Source organism: Onychostoma macrolepis, chromosome 15 (assembly GCF_012432095.1).
Source record: "Onychostoma macrolepis isolate SWU-2019 chromosome 15, ASM1243209v1, whole genome shotgun sequence".
Classification (NCBI taxonomy): Eukaryota; Metazoa; Chordata; class Actinopteri; order Cypriniformes; family Cyprinidae; genus Onychostoma; species Onychostoma macrolepis.
In genome coordinates this window covers 18622033-18631146 of record NC_081169.1, presented here as the reverse complement: position 1 = coordinate 18631146, position 9114 = coordinate 18622033, and positions in this window count along the sequence as shown.

Below are 9114 nucleotides of genomic sequence, written 5' to 3'. Positions count from 1 at the left end.
AGACAGATTGCATTAACAGACACAAACACTTGACTGAATGGTTTTTCAAGAACATGTAATTTTCTTAATGTTCTTAAGGAACATAACATCACAATAGATTCTGTGTTGCCTTGAGTATTTCAGACAAGATATTTACTGTTATTGTTATATAACAATCCAGTAATATACACTGACACAGAGACACACCCGTTTCTGTGTTTTATATGGACACCCGTTGGTGTGATTGTTTTTATACTGTATAAACTGTATTTTCTATCCCCTAAACTTAACCCTACCCCTAAACCTACCCCTCACACAAAACTTTGTGTGATTTATAAGCTTGTTTCCTCACGGAGATAAAAAAATGTCCCCACAAGGTCTAAATTTACTACTATTCTTACATTTTTAGTAATGTATAGGGAATAGCAGGTAGGTACACACACACACACACACATACACACACGTTTGTTTTTGTGAATTGTGGGGACATTCCATATAGACGTAATGGTTTTTATACTGTACAAACTGTATGTGCTATTGCCCTACACCAACCCTACACCTAAACCTACCCCTTACAGGAAACTTTGTGCTTTTTTACTTTCTCAAAAAAACTCATTCTGTATGATTTATAAGCCTTTTGAAATATGGGGACATTGGGTAATGTCCTCATAAGTCCCCTTCTCCTTATATGTCATACCCTTGTCATTATACAAATTTGTGTCCTCACAAAATCGCGCACACACACACACATACACACACAAAATTGATGTAGAATTTACCTCAATTAAACAATTTTGACTAAATTTCTAGTAAATTTACCTGCCTTACATGCTGTACCAGGTTCATCTTTCAACATTTGTGTAAATTAAACAAATCACATCCCTTATCCACCATTACCGTAAAATTAAGATATTCTTTTGTGAACCTTAGATTGAATCATAAGATAAAAAAACTCGTGATCTAATAACAAAATAAACCATTTTTAATAGCTCAATGTTTATTTCACATTAATTCTGTCTTTCTAACAGATTGTGTAATAATAGTGTGTCTCTCCCTCATTTACTCATTTGCTCCACCCATGCTGTCAGTTTTTCACACAGTGGGAAAAGAGCACTGCAAGTTTGCCAGAGGCATTCTCATTTTAGCTGCTGTCTTTCATCCGTTTACCTTTATAAATGTAAGCATTGTTTTAACCAAAGTTTGACTAGAGAGATTTTTGTGGGATTTCCTCTTCGTGTGCAAGACTGTGAATTTATAGTGTGAAGTATATTGTAATTTTTATACAGATTTTGAGTTTTAAATTTGAAGCACTGTGTGTTTTAGAAACAATGTACTGTAAAACTCTTACTGTTATGGTATAGTGTTTGTTTGTGTGAATATCACTCATTTTTGCACCCACTGACAGGAAACATCATTGAATTGTTCCCCTAAAGGCATTCTAGGTGACTGTGGTCATTCCTGTTGAACACATTCTCGCACTGTTTCTCACCTCACTTCGGTGACTTCATTGTGGAACATACTGTATATATGTGATATGAGAAAAGTATAGAAAAGTTCTATACCTGCGGCTTTCTATAGGGATGAGCCTGAACGTGTGATATGCTGCCAGTACTGACGGCACAACTGCTGCCCTCACCATCACACACACCCTGAAGGCCTGATTGATGAACGAGAACTAGGAATTAGGAATCAAACGTGTCTTCACATCTCTGTTCATAAAGAAATATATATGGTATATAGCACTGTGACAGGCTGTAATTTGGATATGATGTCTAATATGATGGAGCTCAGTTTGATGTCATAAAGATGTTTTGTTGTACTGGCCGTCAGCTCCAAGCTCCTGCTCCAGGATTACCTGACTCAGAATGGTGCAGATCTTCTGAATGGCCTACAGGTTACAAGAAGTCTTGGAGTTATTGTCAAAGAGATCAATAAAAAAAGAAAACAAATAAAAAAAAGTAAATGTAAAAACAAACAAAACAAGTGATCACTTTTTATGTGCATTGTTTTTTTTTATTGTTATTGTTATATAAGTGGAAAAAAGAGAAAAAAAAACATGGCCTACAGATTATTTGAACTCTTGAAGTTATTGTCAAAGAGATAAATAAGAAAAAGAAAAAAAACGAAGGTAAAAAAACTGAAAACAAGCCAAACAAACACGTGATTATGTTTTATGTGCGTTCTGTTTTTGTTTAGCTTGTTTTGTTCTATTTTTTGCTTTTGTTTCATTGTTTTGTTTAACTAAATTCAAACAAAACTAAAGCAAAACAATCTATCAAAACATGATAGATAGATAGATAGATAGAAAGATAGACTAACAGTAAACAACAGACATTATGGCAAATGCGGATGCTCTTGTGCTTTGTTGGTCATGCATCCTTTCCCAGCTCCATTGACCTTGACTGATTTGGACCAAGTGGAGGGGACAGAAGGTAAATCCTTTCATGCGATGATATAAATTGGACGTTGAGTGGATGAGTGTAGTGCAAGGATGAGATTTGAAAAGCTGTCCACAGGTGGAGGTGGACTATAGGCACTGTTAACCCCTGGATGTTAATCCTTATGAGCCTATGACCCTGATCCACCAGTAAAATATGATTACGATTAGCCTACAGGTTTCTGTCTCTATACGGGTTTTGTGTATTTTTGCGACTTTGGCACCCCCTACAGTTAAGTGAGTGGAATTCACTGTAGTAAATATATCACTGGCGTAATTACAGTGGATAGCTGTACACGTGCATTTGTTGCTGCCATTTTCGCAGAATTTCGTACCCGCTCACCAAACTTACTGGAGGAGAATGTAGGCAAACAGAAGCCATTTGCCTTATCAGAATCAGAGATGATATAACAGTCAGAATGATGTTGAAACTGATATTTCCAGGAAAAACATACTACATACAGTTGTTTTAGCTGTTCACACCAAGGACGATAAGGATAACTAGGCTATGACATTTAATAGAGAACTCCACAGCATAGCTATACATGACGATAATGACACAGAGAAAAGATATCATTGGAATCACTTTCAGAAAGATTTTTTTTCCGGCTGATACACGATAAAAAAACATTGACAGTCAATCAGAATTAACCCAGATATAAAGAGATCTAGTTATCATTATAATTAACATTCTTGGTATGAAGAGAACTTTAAAGCTGGGAATCTTTTTCTCAGTTCCTGTTCTTTGAGTTGCCAAAATGTATTTTCACAAAATGACTGCTGCACTTTTAAGAGATTTGACCTCACCTGCACGTCTCAGTCAAAACGTCAACTCAGGTGTATGCTTATAATACATACAAAATTTGATGGCCATAAAGTTAAGCCAAATGTGAACACCCAACTTCATAAATCCAGGTGCTGCAAAGATTTCTTTTAGAATTCAATTTTTTAACTCATTAATCATCTTGCTGTCACCCTCAACAAAACTGCAGAATATTTCAGTCATGAAAGACAATGTTTATGCATGTTTGATATTTCCGATCTTCTGTTAGTTTTTGTGAGAAACAGAGCAGCAGAGAACCAGTAGTCAAGAATGTAATCTTTCAGATTTACTGCCATACAGTCATTAAAGATGAACATTTTCTTGCTCTCTATAAATACTTTATGATTTTCAGCACACTACTGGATGAAAGGGTATTCTTTTTGTTTGTTGACTCTGCATGAATTGAGATGCCAAACCAGGGAGCAGGAAAAGACTAGCAGAAATGTCTCTGTCAAGTGTGCTTTGTTGTGCCATGTCCTGGTGCCAAACTATTCACCATGATTGGTTACACAGCACAGGGCTTAAGGCATGTTATTTCAAGGATTTCTTTGCAGAGCATACAGAATCAAGACTAATCAAAGAGGGATAACTTGAAATATAATATAGCAATATAATGTATTGTTTTGAATAAGTATTGCTGAAACATGCCATGGATTTATTGCAACATGTTAATTCAGCATTTCTGCATGATATATGAAGTAACAAGACACATACATTTCTTTTGGTCATCTATATCCATTCAGTTCAGTTAAATTCAATTCAGTTCACAATATTGCAAAGCAGCTTCATTGATCTATATCTATCTATCTGGCTAACTGCCTATACACACACACACACACACACACACACACACACACACACACACACACACACAGTGTGTGTGTGTGTATAGGCAGTTAGCCAGATAGATAGATAGATAGATAGCCAGTGTGTGTGTGTGTGTGTGTATATATATATATTTATATTTACTAGAGAACTCCACAGCATAGTTATACATGACGATAATGACACAGAGAAAAGATATCATTGGAATCACTTTCAGAAAGATTTTTTTTCCGGCTGATACACGATAAAAAAACATTGACAGTCAATCAGAATTAACCCATATATAAAGAGATCTATAATAATAATATTATATGATATAAATGTGCCAGATTCAGCCAAAACATTTTGTTAATTTTATTGATATTTTAAAAAACACCCACTTACACCTAAAAAACATTTGTCAAATAATTATTATAATAACTAAAAGAAACTGTATAAGTGCCTTACATGAACAAACCCCGAGCAGAAGCGTAACATAAGCCCTTTAGTGAGCGATTCCCTTTCACTATCACTATCTTTGCTTCTCTCCACCCCAACCATGCATCTTCCATTCACATTAGAATATAATATTAATACAGCAGCTCAGGAGGGCTGCGGTTTTGCCTCCCAGGTTCACAAGGAGGGTAGGGGAAGAATTCACCTGTATTGACATTCATTTTTCCCTCCCTCCCTCTCACTCTTTCTCTCTCGCTCTCTCTATAGATATCTCTCTGTTGTTTTTCTTGTCAGCAGTCAGTCACTATAAAAGCAGAGTGGCAACTCAGAAAGTGAATTTTGAGGAGATCTGCAGCTGGTTTGCAGGTATCCGTGTGGACTCTGACTGTCTTAGATTTACAACCTGGGCCTGGAAGCACCACACATAGCGGTAAGTGAACATTTTTGAACTCAGTATGCACTACAGAATCATAATTTTTCTCCATTCAGTAAGGATCAACATTGTGGTAAGGCAAAATAACATTCTAGAAGAGCTAGATCTAAGCTAAGAAGTCCAAAGGAAAGGCGTATGCACGTGTAAACATCTGTGGGATTTAATTTTCACTTACACAGATACTATTGTAACACTCTATCCCGTTTGGCACCAATAAATAAGGCATCAAGAAATGTCCCTCAGGGTTCTTGTTAGGCTTGTCTCCACCTGGATGAAATCTCCGCTGAAGTTCATCTAGGAAACAGAAGAGAGGGATACAGAAGAGAGAGTGCAAGGCAAGGCAGGTGCAGTCAGATTCTATCGGTATGGTCGTCTCCCTCTGGGTGCTGAAGTTCGGCAGAGTGCCCATTTTCTCTGAGATATGATTATGGATGTGTCTGATATAACATTTAAAATATGTTCTCATTAGCTCTGAGAGAGACTCCCAGCTGCCAGTGACACAAATGTGTGTAGCTGCGCGCACACATGTGTGCACATGTGTATGTGTGTGTATGGGAAAACCTGTTGCAGCAGGTCTGTCCCCTGTGGGTGTGTGGCTCCCACAGGTTGGCTAGGGGCCAAATGGACTGAGCCTTTTACAAATTCTCAGTTGGAAGCTCAGAGTTCAGATTTATTTTTACAAGGTATGAGCTATTAGATGAATGCAATTCATTATTTAATGAGTAATGTTACAAATATATGATCACAGATATGGCAGCTGTGATCTAAAAACCTTGTCATACATTGTTAGAGTATTAACTGAGTGGCATGCATGTATATATTTAAGAACAATGTCATATATATATATATATATTTGTGTGTGTGAGTGTGTGTTAAATATATACATGCATGTGTGTTTTTATATATACATAATAAATATACATAGTACAGACTACACTTTTAATTTTGGATGCGATTAATCGCGATTAATCGTTTGACAGCCCTACAAAATAATGATGGTTTCATATCTGTCTCATTTATTTTAAGTCTTCTGCGGTCATTAAATCAACGAATAAACATGAAAGCTATGTACAAATAGACAATAATAACACATTTTGACATGATTAATGATAATGTTGTATTTATTGTTATATTTTTGTTCATATTTAATGCTTATATTAGTATAAATATAATTCAAATAATATTTATTTATGTTTATTGTAAAATGCTGTCAAACTATTAAACTACAAGCATTGTAGATTTTAATATATTACTTTGTAGTTTATGCTGGAAGGCTTAAACTAAAATGTCTGTCAGGTGCAGGGTTTGGTTGTTTCTATTTGCTCACTGAATGAGCGTTTTACTATATATAAAACATCTCTTGATTGCATTTTATCAATGCACTCTAGCATTAAACAGATTTCCAGAAACCATTATAACTGTTGCTAAATTACTAGAGATGCATGTTCATACAGCAAAGCACCAGCAGCGTTGTATGCAAAACTGTTTTTCATAATTTTGAAGGATTTCAATACACTGTGATCTTAATTGCACTAGTCTAGTGTACATTATAAATGTAAATCCTGCGATTATTCAATCAACCTCATGTCATTCAAAACCTTTATGTTTTTTTCTTCTGTGGAATACAGAAGTAGCTGTTCACACTGCTCTTTTCCATATAATAAAAGTGAATGGTGACCAGGGGATGTCAAACTACAAAGTACACAATCTTACCCTCTCTAAAATCTAATTCATGCAATTAGAATATATTTCCCGCTTTGTCTTTCGTTCAGAGTGATTGTGTGGCTTCCAAAGACCTAGCATATGGACTACATTTCAGGACCCTTTTTCGTATCTTGACAGCTGCTGGTCACCATTTACTTTCATTGTATGTAAAACAGCAGCGTCAACATTCTGCTTAATTTCTCAGGAAAAAAAAAATATATATATAAAGGACAGGAGCGACATGAGGGTGAGTAAATGATGACAGATTATACATTTTTGGATGAACGGTCCCTTAAGTGAGGATTCTGCAATTTGACTACATTTGGGGAAGTACTACATCTAAGTTTTTTTTTTTTTAAAACCTTAGATGTATTTCCAGTGAAGTGCAGTGAAAGTGCTGTTGTAGATACGGGAAGAAATCCTACCAATTGCTTGATGGATGACGGTGTAAGGGAAGATGCACAGTCCATTTGAAATGCCACTCAAATGTGATGAGAGCGGTTTTAGTGCAGGGGTGGGGCTGTATGGACATGCAACAGACCAGATCAAAGTGAGATAAATGTGATCATATTGAGAGAGGAAGGAGTGTTGAAATGAAGTACTTTTAGAATATAACTGTTTCAGCACTTTTATTCTTACTCACTCCGGATGATCTTCACACACACACACACACACACATACACACACACTTTATCTTTTTTTTTTTTTTTTTTGTATTAGAGGATTATATAACATGGCTTACTGACCTCATTCAGCATTCTGACCTTTGCTTGATGCTGATGGAAAAATGAAATTGTTACATTTTCTGCAAATATAATTCTCTAAAAAAACTTCTCAGTGTGACAAATCAAATAAATGTCAATTAAAAATTCAATCATGCACAACCCGATCAATTAACATTAAATAAGAACCCACTTTTATATGTTTTGCGGCATGTTTTGAGTACTTGGTTGGGTCAAAGTAAAGCTCTTTATGCAGAATGACCTAAGTTCAAGTTCCATGCAGGAATAATTGAATTTATCCTTTTTTAATAAATCAAGAAAAATTGTAACTTTATCCCAGTGGACATATTAACATGAGCGGAATCTAATTTGGTCTCATTTTAAGTTAGACTTGATTAAATTGACCTCAAAGCAATGATTAACTAAACATTTTAACTTGAATCTCATCATGCAGTAACTACTTCCTACTGGCTGAACAATTCTACATAAGACAAAATATGATAAACCATCTAAAACTATCAGGTGCAGCTTTTAGAAAACACATTATTGCTGTTTTACACAGATACCATTTACATACTGTATTAAGAATTTACATTTATGAATTCAGAAATTGTATTTCTTTTTAGCCTTTGTTCGGAATATACTATATATTTTTGTTATATATTTGGCTTTAAACTAGTAATTTATTATGTAAGGTAAAGGGAAGGGAAAAATACATTATTAGAAGTACATTATTCCTCTTATTGCACAGTTTCTTACCAAATAAATAAATATGTACATATGACATATTTATTTATTTATTTTTAAAAACATACCTGTATATTATCTTAGGATTCTGCTAAGAAAACAAATAGTCCACTAAAATATACAAAACCATCAGTCTAATGATAAACTAAGCACTACAACATTACAACAATATCAATTATCTGTTTGAGCCAAGACTGTGGATGCAGTGAATGTCCAATCAGAAGCAGAGAGCTGTGTAAATTAATAATTGTTTTTTAAAATACCTAATTTATACATTTTAGTCATTTGATTAATTATAGTAAAAGACTTAAAAAAAAACCATATACTTTAACATTTTATATAGCATTAAATCTGGCTATCCTGCCTCATTTGCTTGCAATATTCTCTTTTAAAATCACACACAAGCACCCCATAACCTTTTTGCGTACTCAGCTGTTTTCTCTCAAGAGTAGAAATGGCTTGTATCTCAACCATAACAGGTCAAATGATCAGTTTAAAAGTCACAGTGATGGACCATAAAGGCCAGCTCAACTTCCTCTCCAATACTGAATTACACTCTATGTTTCAGAGGGAGCAAAACTCCCCCATCTCCATTTCATGTCACTAACACACTTCTGCTTCTCCTTCATGGTTTGTTGGTGATTTTAATGAGTTTTTGGCTCAAAAAGCAAAGTCTGCTGACAGTAAGTGAGAGCGGCCTGAATTTCCAGGAATACCGGATACTTATGTGGCCCTAATGTTTTACCTGTTTATGATCAGATAGCAGCCAGGGCAATGAAATACAGTGAATTGGGCCTATTTCACAGCAAAAAGAGAACATAAATCAGTGCTGTTATAGAAAATGCATAGCAGACAGTTGGAAAGTGATTTTCATTCCAGGTAGTTACACAGTTATGGCACGTAAAACTGTAGGTTTGCCCAAAGGCTGAATAGCTAGGGAGACGTTGTTTGGAGACTTGCAAAATATCTTTATGGCAATGTTCGAGGAAAAAATGACTTAAGGTTGATT